A 16,493-nucleotide genomic window follows, 5' to 3' on the forward strand; every position below is an offset into this window, starting at 1 on the left:
TTTACTCATCACTTTGTTATGCCCTAGGATCATGGGAATGAAGCGAAAAATTACACCTCTTTCATTAGAAATTGCGTGAATGCTTTCAAGTTTGGGAAAACCATTAGTCTCCAGAAAGTACTAGAAGTTTCTTAATATATCTTCAAGAACGAGAGTAACAGTATTATACAGCAAAGATAAGTTTTTTATATGAATAATTTGTGAGGTGACTTCTGAATTTCCGTTATCATTTATTCAATCTGGGTCGGTTCTTTGTCAAAGATGCTTTGATAGAACTTCCTTTTCCATTTAAACTCCGTGAGAAATTCTATTAAGATATTGTCAGTTTGACCATTTGAAGAAGAAGACCTGGAAAGAAAAACTTTAAAATAATGAATATTACTCTATGAATGTTGAGGGACAAATGGTTTCTATTAGAAGATGTTCCATGTTTCCACGCACCAATTCTAGGCTCTGTCGTTAGTATTCGCACTTCATGTACCCTGGGTTAATCCGTTGTACAAAAGTCATTTAGCTCTTCACTCATTTGACAAGATTTATTAGAGTATCCATTAGTTAAAGAAGAGGAAAAAACATTCCATCTTTTTCCACTTTACTTCTCGTTCCACCGCGTTAAAATCAATGAAACCTCCATGTTTTGTTATTTTTGCTGTTCTCAGAGAAAAAACGATGATAGGACCAGGTGTCATCTAGTTTCTCAATGAATTTGATAGATTCATCATAATATCCATTGACCTATGTTCAGAATATATTATTTATGTTCCTTAAACCATCCATAAAATGGTTGGACAAATTCTCATTGTGTAATCATATGATGTATGTATCTTGTAATAAGTACGATGAATCTCTTCTATGATTCACTGGAGAAATAATTTTATCGAGTGAATACCTGATGGCTTTCCTCAAGGCATTAGTATTCCCACATATAACACAAGTAGGAAGAATTTACCTATTTCCCTCCAAGATTGAAAGTTTCTCTTCAATGATATGAACCTATGGTTGGGTCTATCTTCACATGGAGAGGAGAAAATTGTCTTCTGGAGTACATCAGAAACTTATCGGTAGTTCATCATTATGTCTACCATAAAAGGAACCAAAATAAAGGACTTCGATAAATAAGAAATCCTAAAATGTATGATTCAATAAAATTTAAAGCAGCTACACAAGTAATATTTGTATATCCTTTAGAGTATCCAAAAAAACAAAGAATAACATGACATGGGATATCCTTGTAATAATATGAGCAAAACTCTATGTAATGTGTGAATTATGTGGCATCGAATTCAAATCACATACCATTACGCAGGCCATGCATTTTTCACCCGGAAAGTAGGCATCTATTATGAATGACAGGTGGAAAATAGAGAAACGTCGCCACAAGCCATGGTTTATTAGAGCTGATCACATTTCAGTATGAACTTCTCACAACACAAAAGCGCATAGACCAATCATACTCTGGGTATATAGCTTTTGAACTCGTTACTGACCATAAATCTTTGATTTTGTTTTAATTATTCGACGTGGGAATGATGATTCTGAATCATTAACATGAAATTTCATTTATGGTTCATGAGATTGGCTTTTAAAGTACTGAATGATTTTTTGTCTTCTGCTTGCAAGCAAACTCAACTTTTTCTTCTTGTGTTCGGGCCTTTCCCTGCCAACCCGGCAAGAGCTTGTCTTACCCGGCGGTCGGCACACGACGACAGAAGAAACCCATGCGTTCCATTCTCGCGTGGGCTCCCCGAGAAGACCATAATTCTTGCAATTTCGTCTCTTTTCGATTTATTGTGCGAGCGGCTTCTTATGATTTGTCCTCTGCTCTGGACATTCGGTGGTTTATCTGTGATGAAATTTTGAAGGATAAGATAACACACTAGTTGTACCATACTTTAACGTGCATGTGGTTTTGTTTGTCTCTGTCTCTCTCCAATCAACACTTAAAACGAGAAAAAAAATTGCTGACGGAATGAACACAGGGGACGAGTAAGACGTAAGATGGGAAGAAACCGGCAGAAAAACGTCCCCCAGATTTATTGTCGCGCCTTTAAATCTCATCCGTTTCTCAGGCATCACAGAACCCGACGAAAGCGGAACTTCGTGTTTGGAACGTCAATGCAAAGAAGGGAGAGATAACAAAAATACCTATAGATAGATAGATAGATAGATAGATAGATAGATAGATAAATAGATAGATAGATAGATAGATAGAAAGAGATATTTTGCTTGCGTATGTGTGTGTGTGTGTGTGTGAGAGAGAGAGAGAGAGAGAGAGAGAGAGAGAGAGAGAGAGAGAGGGAGAGGGATGGAAGACGGTCAAGCATACAATAGGAAAATCGCCCACAGCTCAATGTGCACGACTGCACGCTGTTTAATATGAGCCCTTGCCAAGAAATGAGAGAAGTCTACAAAATGGAAGCTTAGTGGCGGAACATCAGTGGAAAACACGATACGGGATAACTCGGGACAGCGAGAGTTTGGCGTCGAGACAAACGTCTAGAAACAGAGTTATATAGATAGAGACGAGAGGGAGAGACAGAGTAGGAAGATGGTCGAGGAGACAATAGGAAAAAGGCCCACAGGTTAATGTGTACGCAGTTTAATCTAGATAAGTCGACAAAGTGTAAGCTTAGTGGCGAAACATCAGTGGAAAACAAGACTCAAGATAACTCGAGACAGCGAGAGTTTCGCGCACAGACAAAGAGCTATAAAAACAGATATAGATAGAGACGAGAGCAGGATAGCAATAGAGAAAGATAAATCAAGAGGGAGAGAGAGAGTGCTTGGACTGACTCCACTATAAATGAAAGGGGAAGGCATAAACAGAGGTACAAACCCAACAAGTATCCAGAATTCAGGTGAAAGCACTTCAACAACATGAAGAATTTTCTTCTCTTCATCTTTCTAGTATTGGGTTGCAACATCCTCCCCCTGCTTGCTTGCAACCACTGCCCTCAACCAGTACCTTATCCACCTCCAAAACCTGTCCCTTGCCCTCCACCGCCGTCTCCTCCACCGAAGGATTTCCCCTGCCCACGATGCAAGCCAACGCCTCGGCCACCAAGGCCGGTCAGGGGCTGCCCTATCAACGCCTTAAAACTTGGTGCGTGCGTCGATCTTCTTGGAGGACTGATTCACATCGGCATCGGTGGCAGCGCTGCTGACACTTGTTGTACTCTGCTAAGCGGCCTTGCGGACTTAGACGCGGCGTTGTGCCTCTGCACCATCATCCGCGCTAAGGTTCTCAACATCAACTTGGTTCTTCCCATCGCTCTGGAGCTCCTGGTTAACGACTGTGGGAGGACCCTTCCCTCAGATTTCAAGTGCTCTTTTTGAGTTCGATCGTTCTGGCTTGTAAGCGCCAACTACCAACTTCCATAGAATAAGGTCGGCAGCAATCTCAGGAACATCAAGGGAGGGTTGTTTTTCTAAGATGGTCCTCTGGAGAACTTCCTGTTATTGTTTCTTTTTAACTGTATGAATAACTTGGTCTAGTATTAGTTTCACATGTTTTGTGCGAGCAAGCTGCGAATCGGTCACAAAACTCATGATAGCGTACCGTGAGTGTCCTCTTCTCCTTATTGATATCAATGTACTTATCGATGTATATTTTTTCTGTACGCTGGGGAAAATACTTCATTAAAAAAAAAAAAAAGGGAGATCCAAGAGATAAAGAGAAAGATAGAGAGAGATGGAGATAGAGATAGACAGGGAGAGAGGATGGGTCTAATCGGTTAGCTTAACACTCCCATTCAAGGTGAAGCATATAAGACAAACATGCCTAACGATTCACACAAGACGTCACAGGATGATCCGCAGAGGCGCCTAGTAAAAACATCTACCAGCTTATCAGAATAAGCCAAATGTGGAGTAGATATGGTGGGCTTGTGATACCTTGTCAGAAACATGATGCTAATTGCCCATGAGGTGCTTTGTACGCACATAAAACGTAATGATACATGTTATCAAGATATTTCCTTGTTGTCCCGGTGCATAGTCTTGCATACGTGTGAGATGATGCAAATTTAGGTATGCTAATATGTCATTGTTATTAATTTCACTTCAATTAAATAATATTTCTCAGTTGTAATCTCACGCCAAGATATATAGCAGAAAGCAAGGTCGTCTCCTCAGGGATCGCCACTTAAAGGTAGATTTAATTAAAGACTTACAGGAGGGAGAGAGAGAGGCGAGATGTTAGGATAATGATACTAACATGGAATTTATGATTATTCTTTAAATGCCACACGAGTAAAATGTATGAACATAAATCAAGAGATGGATTCATGGAAGATAAATAGTTGATTTGAGGGGTGAAGAATCGTCTGAAAAGAGAGGGAAGAGAGTGAAAAGTATCAAGTAATTGAAGGTATTTGAGGTCTTTGAGGAAATGCCCTAGAGAGAGAGTATTTATCAACTATTTTTATTTATAAATCAAAGTAATTTTATTGAATTATAGAAAAAAAAAGATGGATTATGATATGTAATGGTTTAGAGATATTAAGTGTTTTTTACGTTTTTCGTTTATTAAAATGCAAAAAAATATGCAACCAATTGATTTATGACTTGGATGGTCACCATGTGCTCAGTACAATGACTAAAAAGAGACCTAAACATTTATATATGATATTGTTGATATTATTATACTTAATTTTTATATTTTTATTCATAGAAATGTAATTTATATGGAGCAATCAAATGAAGACTTACCGGATTTCATTGTCATCTGATGGTCCCCAATTGAGTGTCATTGTTGGCTCCAGATCCTCAACTTCAGGTGACATTCTCATTCCCATTTGTCTCCACAAACCCCTTCGTCTCACTCATCCCTCACCCTTTTTTCAGGAACCCCAAGAACATCACCCCTCAGAGAAAAGGAGTCTAAGATTGAAGGAAAATTGAATGAGGGTCTTCTTCAATTAAGTCACAAAATATTGCTTTAACAATGATAAAGTTCAACATTTAAGGGGAAGGAATGTGGATAGTCAAAGTGGACTTAATACAAGCTCATCTCTGTCATCCAGGCAGCGGTTTCATCCATCTTTGTCACCACAAAGTGCTCATCAGCAATGGAGATGAATGCTAGGGGCTGGTTTGCAAAATATTACCCTTGGCTATTTGATCCCTGGTTTAAAGGAATATATAGCTGTGATTAACTTTCTGCCATGAACCCTTGACATCCTAGTGGTCCTAAGTAATGTCAGTGGATGACGTTTCTGATACGTTGCCTAAAGACGAACAAGAAGACCACAAGAGCCGAGAATGGGTCTTGAATGTTTCATCCTCTTAAAGAAGATCAACGGCCAGGCTTTAATCACAAATTTTGATATAAAACAAGCTTTAAAATGGGCTTTGCACTGGAACGGCCATGTGCCCATTCTCTTTGTATGCCTATGTTTCTTCATGATACAGCCCACGGGCCGTATTCCCTCAACCCTCACCCAATTTGACACTCACTGAAAGTGCAATTCGAGTAATCACATATGATGGAAAATTGAAACATGATGGCCCATATAATTGCAGTAGGGAAATAAAGTCAAATTTTAAATAACATATCCCTCACACGCATGGTACCCCATTCAATATTCTGTTCTCCCTGGCTGGCCTTCCATGGCTGCAGTTACCTTGAGTTATGTGGCTGCACTTGACTGCAGCTACATTCCACCATTGTGGATGCATACAGCTAGGGCTGCCTTGGTGCTAGCAATCGTGGTGTGGTTGTGCTTGCATAAGGGGGCCAGCGACTATTACTTCATACTATTGTTTATCTTCTTTATTTTTTGTTTTTATAATTTCCTTATGAGAACAGACATACACTACAATGTACATAAAATAGAGAGATTACATTGATTGCCTTAATTATGCGTAATTCCTATTAAATTCGTGAAAAATAGGAAAAATTGTAGAATATGTGACTTGCTGCATGAAATAGGATTTATCCATCATTAACCCAGCCCTATGTATAATAGTTCAATTATTTGGACATAATATTACTTAAAAAATCATAGAATGATTGCATGAATTTTATATGTCAGGGACCCTAACCACTAAACCTGACAAGGTTTTTGCTTAAACTAGTTGCCAAATCTGACAATATTAGAAAGTATTCGATATAATTTTTGAGTAGATAAATTTTTTAGCAATCTTTCTTATATGTTGACACCCTCTACAGACTTGGCTGAGGCACCATGGAGCTAATCTTTGTACGCAGATGGAAATGATACTTACGTGGAAATAGAATGCACTTTCCCAAATAACCAGCAAACTCCGATCAGAGAAATTCGCAAGTTTCTCTAGAGTATAACATGGTAATGTTTCGAGAAAGGTACTACCTCACACAAAACACATTGACTTCTACAGTGGGAATCAAAGAGTGTTGAGATATCAACATATGTAACCAATATGATAATGCCACCAGATCTGAAACTCACAAGGGGGTATTATGCTTAAAGTGTAGGTAAGAACTCTTGCCACCACCCCTGCCAAAACTACTAATATTTTTGAATATTTTTTCTTTTTTTTTTATTTAATATATTAATTAAATTCTATAATATTAGATAAATATATTAATATATAAATAATAGAATATATTATAGAAACATATTAATACATATGATTTTAAGACATATTTCTTTAATAGAAAAAACATATATCTTACTTAATATTTATCTATTCTGAATTTTTATATTCATGTAAGGACTTTTATATTAATTAAAAGTTGAATATTATAATTGAGTTTAATATTAAATTAAAAGAAAAGAAAAGGCAATTGTGCTAGCTGGTGCTCTTATAGGTGCTCTAGCAAGAGCAATGGTAGGTTATGATGTAATGTTAAATGTTAGAAAAACCGAAAGCATTTAATACGATTATGTGCTTATAAATCATGAATCATCTTCTCAACAATATTATTTCAATATTCATAACTTTATATCTATATTAGTTTATTCACATGGATGCTTTCCAATAAGCCTGTCTGACTTTTGGCAGGTCAATAAGCTTTGTGACTTATTATTTCCTAAATACGTGTTTAGACTTTTCAATAATTAAATTTCACTATTATTAAAGGCCTGTACCACTCTGTTGGGCTTAAGCCCAATTATTGGGATTTTGGGTGAAAGGGATCATTTCTTTTATTTTATACTTAAAAGGAGAACTGTGATATATTTCCTACAAGCATCCACTAGCCACTCCTTTCCTAAAGATATTCATAAATTTTAATTTATGTGGTGGTTACCCAATCAGATAAGATAAATAAATTACCTAGGGACCAAACACAAAATGATACAAGAGCATTCTAGGGTTCCCATCCGCTCTACCTCTTATCTGCGTTATTGATGTGCTCTAGTAATGGGTAGCCACAAACGCAAGGCTCCATAATTTTTTCATTCTCTTCTTGAAGAAAAAAATTCCAGATCACTGTGATTTTTTCATTCTCTTCTCTGCTTGATCCTCTTGAAAGGATCAATACCTAAGTGATGAAATGGATGGAAATAAATCCTACCCCCTTCATGATCTTCTTTGGGGGATGCAAAATCTTGATGGGAAACTGAATATAAGTGCTTATCAAGATATAGGTACTAAAAGATTCAATGTAAATGAGATCCTAGTAATGGTAGATGACCTATATAATTTTTTTTATTTTAGATTTCATTCTTGAACTAAGGTGATGCTCTCCCCTCAATAACTCCTCCTAGAGCATGAATATTCTGCACACGCTTAGCGTTTTGGCAACAAACAAGAAGAAGATCAAGACGGGATGAAGAAACTCACTAGATTAACTTAAGAACTCCAGAAAAATTGACTCCAAAAACTTGTAGTGTCCTTCTTGGCCAACTAGGGTTGTGGCAAGTTCGAAGTGGTTTTTCCCTCCTTCCCAACATTAGTTTACAAATCCCACCAGTAGATGGAAATATCAGTAAAACACAAACTACCCTCAACATTTCAAGTCGATCTGACGATCAAATCTCTAGATATCAAGGTTTCAATTTTCATAAATCATGGCAATTCAAATTCTTCACTTTTTCTCTCTCCTCCAGTTGTCCCCAGATCATCTTGATTTACACATTAAGAAAGGAATCTACAAATATGGTGTTGGAAAATGTGAGAAAATGTGGAACAATTCCAGAAAAAATTTGGAAACACCTTTAGTATTTATAAATAAGTACTCTTTGGCTTCTAAAATTAATTTCTTCACGAATCTAAAGTTAAACAAATTGGTTAAAATTCCAGAAACTCTTGAAAAATCATAAATTCACACTAAAGGCAATTTTAATCAGTTCAAAGCATGATCACACGCAAATTTGGACATTTGGATGCAGATATTTATGATTATGCATGATATTTCTACAATAGTTTGCATATTATCACATAGCTACCTCCAATAGTTGCAAGCATACTAATGGTGCTACCATAAGGATATGAAGACACCCTATCATAGCTGCCACCTGCCTTCATATACCCAAGCCCACATTCTCCCACTACAGAAAAAATTCTAGAACCTCCAGCCAAGTTTGGAATGTTCATGCAACATTTTCTCTTCTTTATCCCCACTCTCGTGCGCACTGTTGTCCATGAGAAACTAAAAGTACTACAAAATAACTGGCAATTTTTAGAAATTTAGCAATTTTTAGAAATTTTCCATAATGAAAACATTCAGTAACATAATATAAACATTGTTAAAAGTATATTTCTACAAATTAATAAATAACATGAACCTCTCTAATAAAAACTCCTCAAAATACTGTTAAATGCTTTTAAAGTACTTATACTTAAGGGTTTCTGTGATTTAAATTTTTCATAAAATATTTGACACCCAATAGTTGCCTTTGGATAATTATCATAGAAATAATATGAATCAGAAGGCAAAAGCACAAACAACATGATATTTTCAATAGAAATTTCATTTATTTTACATGTCTATTTTCTTCAAATGATCAGAAATATATGTTTAAAATGACTCTTATTTTTATATTTATGATCATTCATGAATTTTAGAATTTTTTACTCTTTGAAATAAATAATATAAATTTATGAATAGTAAAACTTGAAATTCACAAAGAAATTGATTGTAAATGTCACAATATATTTTGCATTTATTTAAATATTTTAGGGTTATAAATATTTTAAAATGATGTTTAGGCTTTTACAAATTCCGAGGCAATTTTCTATACTTTTATGACACAAAATTAAGAAATAAAATAATTTTAGAGGTTCTAATATAAATATCATTTTGTATTTTTTACTGAAAATTTTATGTGATGCTGGCAACGTTAAATTTTTTATAAGGATTTACTTTTGAATCAAAATACCTAAAATTCAAAATGAGTTTGGGGCTAAATTATTACCGGTACATTCATCTCTCCCGTTATCCATCCACACCCTTTAATCTAAGAATAAAGTTCTCCATATATCTGAAAAATATCACCCTTCGAGTTTGTTCCCAATTGTGATTATTAGAGTGTTTATTCATTCAAAATCATACGTGGGTTCATTCATGAGTGTGAACACTGAATGATTGAAATGAAGAGAAAGCACTAGTCCACCTCTTCGACACATGATGAATAGGTCAGTGAAAATTTTGTCTTTTTTAGACTCACATATTTGTCTTGTTTCATATATTATTATAATCTACAATGATCGCATAACTTCCAATTATTACACATTACATAACAGAATGCACCATTCACGAGTTCATACCCACCAGCATCTCTGTCACCACCAACCATGGCAAACCCACATTTCTTGCCTTACTCCATGGCTCACCAGCACGCATTCACCCTATCTCCCCCATAATTTCACAGTAAAATCACGTCGCTCTACTCATCAGCATTGTACATGATCATAACGACACCTCTATCACTTAAGGCTCCAGAAGAGTCCATTAAGGTAATTTAATTAGAAACAATTATATTTCTCATTTAAAAATAATTGAATTGCTTAACATTTTATTCTAGATAAGATTAATATTTCTTTACCAGTTTTGGTTTTTTGAACTATTTTTTACTTTTATTATCTTAATTAATCACATTTATTTTGCTAAAACTATATAAATCCAAAAACATAGAAGTTAAAGTTAAAAATCACATATTTAATAATGGTTCTGAGTGAATTAGACTCTTACACTTTTTTTGAAGGGGTGTTGAGCCCACCTGGCTCGAACCTGATAAATAACAGGTGATTTAAGTGAAAGGATATAATCTCGGCCAACGTTTTGACTTCTAGCGAATATTTTATTTTATTTTTGATTCGCCACAGCTGCTCACTTACATGGCAGGACCATACAAATGGAGAATCAAAGCACCAAATGCTGATAGGGCGGCTGATGAGGAATCCTTGCATGGCATTATACCTAAACATCAATCAGGTTGATTCATGTCACGGTTGTATAAGTGACCCACTGACCTAAGACACCAAGGATATCTCATGAATGAAAAACTACATTTTGACTATGACTTATGAGCCTCTAATCATGGGATTCAAATAAGCCATAGCTCAGATATAGTAAAAATCTTACGGAGATGATTGAGTGGTCAAGACGAGATCATCTGCCCTCGGTATAAGAGGAGATTGACTCAAGGAAGACGATGAAGAAACTCCATGTCCAAGGTAGTGAGGATATTGGAGAAGGAGTTCTCTAATGATCCCCGTTACGCATCAGTACTAATCAAAAGACAGGTTAGGCTTTGACGAAAAACCATACCCTAAGTCGTTTGAATGTCTCATGCGAATGATGGATTATACATATACGGTAACCGATGACGGTAAAGGTTCCATGAGAGAGTTCAAACACAACTCAGTATATTCTAGAGCACGAGGTGTAGCTTAGCACCCCACGGGGTGGAAACTTAACTTATCGATTGGGTTAATTAGTTAATTAACATGTCTGTCGATATAGTTAATTGATAAGTTGGCCAATAATTGTTATTAGGCCACTAAAGTTATTAAGTAGAATGATACATGGGCCTAGAGGGTCACACGCATAAGGTCATAAGGGTTTTTGAGATATGTGGATATATCTTACTTTGTAGAGTTTTGACAAAAACTAAAGTAAAATATAAATAGGGAAGGGGCACTCATTTCAAGCACCTTGGCCAGCCAGATTTGAGAGCCCCTCCCCTTCTCCACTCTCTTCTCCACTCAACCAAGGAGAGTGTCTTCATGGTGAGAAGATCTTTAAGATTTTCACGAAGAGTTGTAGAAGAAGACGTGGAGATCCAAGTGCTGAGTGATCGCATGGACACTTCTAGAGGCGGAACGCGTGAACGACTTCAGAACAATCTCAGAGCGGCAAAGTCAAGGGTAGAACAAGTTCCCCACAAGGTACATTCAATGTTTGACTTTGAAGATCGATTATGAATCAATTACCACCCTTATGCATCCATGGAATTGTGTTTTCATGGACGAACCAAGGCACCAAACCCAACAACAACATGGTGGATGAAAGAAGGGGAATCGCACACTTAGGTTACGGGGCGAAAATCAGTATCCTCACCCCATGTTCTTCAATTTAGGGCATATTTCTTTATTTTTTTGACTTCATATGGATGAAACTTATTTTGTGACCATTATGGATTGCATAAAATTAAGTTTGATTCAGTGAGAAACTTTATTTCCTTGTCTCCTTCTCTATCTAATTAATTCAGTTTTCCAAAAATTAAACAAAATTGTTCTCATCTTATCTCCTTAATTCTTACACTTCTCTTGATAATAAAAATCACCTCACCCAATTAAATATAGGCATCTAAATATTCTCATTTTTATTATCTTTAATATTATCATCCACTTTGTTCTTCATTTTTCCGTTTCTTAGATACTAAACCTAAATACTCCTGTTAATTAATTCACTCCATATTATCCTTCTTTCTTGATAGACCTATTTATCTATCTTCCCCTAATTAAGCTCTAAATATAATACTCCCACTCCCTAACTTCCTTCATTATTAGGAATATAAGAAATTTTCATTCTCCACTTACTCAGTGTCTTTAATAGGCATATAATTATGTGTTCTAATAAAATAATATAAGTGAATATTATCTAATAAATACCTTATGAATTTCTTATCTTCCAGCCTAAAACTAGCGTCATTATATGCCTAATGAATGTATCCATGGCTTTGATTTAATTTTAGTTTTTGACCCATTTACATATTGCTCGAATAGTAAGGAGGTAAACCTGTCCTTTACCATTGCTGTCACCATCCCCATTGGCCAACCAATAGAGGCCAGCAACATGGGGGATCATATGCCATTCCAATGGATTAGCAGAATCATTGGATTGAGAGCCAATGAATGGAGGGTCCAGGGAGCTTCTCTATCTATCATTTAAATCTTATTTACCATGCCTAGTTAGGGCATTTTTGCATTGTAGGAAGAATGTAAACGGAGGAGACCTGTCAGCCATGTCTGAGCCATATGAGGTCATGACAGCCTTTGAAGGTTATGGGAGCTTGAAGATGGTGCTAGAGGAGGTTTAGGAAGGCAAAGAACTCTGATAACTGATGGATATTATGTGGTCATCAAGCCAATCACACCACCATGTTTATTTAAGTTCATTGAATAAAATATTTACGTTCATTATTATTCTGGTGTGATGTTTATAATGAAGTCCATGAATATGTGCAATGACATAATGAATTATGATAAGAGCATAATACAATGATCATTATTCTTTAAACATGTATTCTAAATATTCCTATTTGATGGATACTCGACACAGACATTGAATTATCTAGATAGAATAGCACTAGCTGATCCTACTTATATGATACGTATAGCTGATCATGTGGCTATTAGTGTGTCAACACTAAGGACAGATAGTGTTTATTGATAATTTTATTACTCTGTTTTTAAACATTATTGTCCTTATTATAATCTTGTTTCCCCCAACCTAACTCAACTATAGATCCATATTTAAGGGCCAGTTTTTTTGAGGAGACGACCCCACTCCTACAGTATATCTTGATTGAGTGACTTTAGAGAATTTTTTTTTTTTTGATTTAGTAAAATTAAATTTACTACAACAGTAAAATACACACATAATTTTCATTCACTACAAATCCAGCTGTACTTTAGGTGCCATCTAGGTCGATTGTATAGATATCAGGTTTTGATAACATATCATCTCATTTCCCACTCATCAATGGCCAAAGACAAAAAGGAAAGGCATAAAAAGTCATATCTAGAGATGTTGGTGACTGTAAGAGAGGAGGCACCCTCAGGGTCTCTATTTAATATCCCTCTATGAGCTTTGCATCATGTATAGCACCTATCTAGATTGCGATGCATGCTCACCATACATACCCCACATTATGTGTGACTCATGAGGTCCATTGGGGATACGAATGTGTCAAGGTTAAATGACCAAGATACCATGGCTCTCCATGTGTGGTGCTTCAAATGCTAACTCCCTGAACATTGAAAGGAGAGCTTGTGTGAGAATGTGCCACGTAGTCGGTGAGAAAAGAAGGCATTTGGTTCCCCACACATAACTAAAGAGAATACTAATAAAACTTTCCTGATAGTGGGTGATGTCCATCCACACATTCTAGTGATGCCAATAAGACCAAGAACATGAACAAAGAATGTGACTGACAATTGCGAGTCATTCCTTGATCAAGGTCAAAGAGGCTATGGTGATCTACATCCATAAGCTCATAATTAGTCAGGGAGCAACATGTAGGCGGTGGGACTAGGTGATGGTGCACCATAATCGTGACTTCATGTTGATGGAAATATATGTGGCCAATAAGCCACTCACACATTCCATAATTCATTAAATGCTCATTAATACAATGTATTCATTATAGTGTGTGTGTGTGTTATGCTTATACTGAAGTCCATTAATACATTATCAGGCATATTGGATTATAATGAGATCACAATACAGAGACCACTAATTTTTAAGCATGTGTTCTAAATATTCATATTCAACTAATACTCATGACGAACATCAAACTATTCAAAGTATCTAATTTAGTCTCACTTATAAGATGTGTATGACCGGTGCCATAGCTATTAGTGTGGACACACTAGAATAGATAGTACGTGCTCATTTGAAAAAATAGTTAACACAATTCATCTGTATTATACCAATGTTTCAATCACATTGATTCACGACACAGTGAGTGAGTGTTTCTTAGACCTGAGACACCATAGACTTCTTGTGGGCAACTTGGGATTATCTACCCTAAGTATAATAAACAGCTCAAGGAAGACGATGCGATGAAGTGATTGACCACTGTGGCATAATATCGGGAATGAATTGAAAGAGAGGAGAAAGATAAAGGTTCTCTCAAAATTTTAGTTTGATAATACTTGTGAAACTTTAGAGGTAAATGTCAAAATTTTAAGTAAATGTACTCACTAAGTTGGATTTATATTTTTTCTCTCCTTGCCATTGCAGGTATCACACTAGACTTAGTGCATTGATGGTTTTCTGACCATAATAACCTCAAAAGACATTTTCCAATCATTGGCCATCATTTTCAAGATAATTTACAATACATGGCTAATCAATTTTCTAAGGTATGTGCATGAAATAAGATCCAAAATAAATAACTAAATTTATGATGTGGAGTTCCATCACCACATGCCACAGCACCTGATTTCCCTTTTTTGCTTATTGTGTCATGACACTTAAGTATGTTGCTTTCTCAAAATAATGATTTTTGAGCATAATTCGTAGAGATATATTACTTTAGACTGATTTTTTTCTATCAAGCAAGTTTAAAAAAATGACTTTTGAGTTGAATTCTCAATGGTTAACGAAGTTGAATTTTCAATGACATCTAAATGATAAAAAAAACTATATTTAACATCAGGCATCTGTAAGATGGAGTTATAACCTATAAGGTTCCAAGTAGGCATGACAAAACAAATCTTGATGCATGTAATCGTAGATATATTAAGGCTAGTTTGGCATGATTTTTATATATTATCATCATTTTAATGTGCATTTATATTTCATCGACTAATTGGGACATTTTGTTAAAATTTAAAATATGTTGTAACTTTATAGGTTATAACTTTAAGACATATTTTATCACTCAAAATATGTCTTAACTTTGTTAATTTTAACGGGGTTGTTTCTTTTTCCAATTTTATTATTTTATATTTTTAAGAGATCAATTTAAATTTAATAAAAAAATGGAAGATGGATGAGGAAGAAGATAGGTTTAGAGTGAGCGCCAAACAGTTGAGCCTGCTATGCATAGCAGCACTCAAGCCGACTCCAGGCCAGAGATGCATAGTACTGAACCCAGTTAGTGGCCGGTGAGTGGCAACACACAAACAGTAGCAGAGAAAGGGTTCATAAGTTGAACAAGGAGGGCTCAAGTGATGTGAGCCCAAGGGCCATGGAGCTCTAGGGCCTGCACATGCATGGGAGTGATGCTTTAAATAGATTAGTATTGGGGTTCAACATTTATGTACAAAAAATTTTCATAATATTTCTGATAAGAGATTAAGGCCTATTTGTTATCTTTCAGAAGCCCAGGCTGGGCCAACTAAACAAGGAGACAAACCATGCACAAAAAATCTATAAGGCTTAGTCCCCTCAATGCACAAATCAGGAAGTAGAACGTTGATGAGATGGCTGACATAGTAAGCTAATGATGACGCTGGTGCACTGCAAGTAAGAGATGTCAATGGGTGAGCTAATCACAGCTGTTGGAAGTTGTATGAAGGAGGTTGGATGGATAGGGACAGATCGGATGTAAGTAAGAGGGGTCAACATATAATTTTTTTCTCATATTACTGTATTGATATCAAAAATCATATGATACAAAATTTTTCATTACCTAAAGTTTTGGGTTTCTTATGCATACTCAAAGAGATATGCAGATATTACTTCTGTAGCTCTTATGTGATTTCTTGACTTAAAATTTTGAGGACCTTCTTTCCAGAGAAAACTCATTTTACAAAATCCTCGTAAGATAATACTTATGGCCAGTATCATAGTATAGAACCTAAGTGTTGTGATTTATGAATTCGGTGACTTGATTCCTCCTTATCTTATTCTTGTGTTTTGTTGAGAGTTTGTTTCCAAATTTTGGTCTGATACCTTTAAATTCCGTCGCAATTATGAGTCAAACATCGTCGTGAGGTTCTAGAGGTCATCTCTTCAAATATCAAACTGGGATAAAATGAAGGATAATTAAAAGAGGGACAACATCCTCTCTCATTAATTATGTTTGACCATTGAAATCTAACGAGTTTTTCAGGAAGTGCATATTTTGTTAAAAATCATGTTAGATTCAATAAAGGTGAATGCCCCTGAGCATGGGTATCCTGAGAGGAAATGATTTAGTCATTGATTCTTACCCGACTGGTAGATGACTATACAAGGATAAATTTCATTTAAATTAAAAATAAGTAATAAAGACATTTATATCCCCAAAACTAAATGATTAAACTCCTCTTTTTCTAGTATGATGACAAGCTTGGGTCAATCTATCCTGACTAGGTTACAATATTAATTTCTACAAAATATGGCA

This window comes from Wolffia australiana, chromosome 6, assembly GCF_029677425.1.
Source record: "Wolffia australiana isolate 7733 chromosome 6, ASM2967742v1".
In the NCBI taxonomy this organism is placed as follows: Eukaryota; Viridiplantae; Streptophyta; class Magnoliopsida; order Alismatales; family Araceae; genus Wolffia; species Wolffia australiana.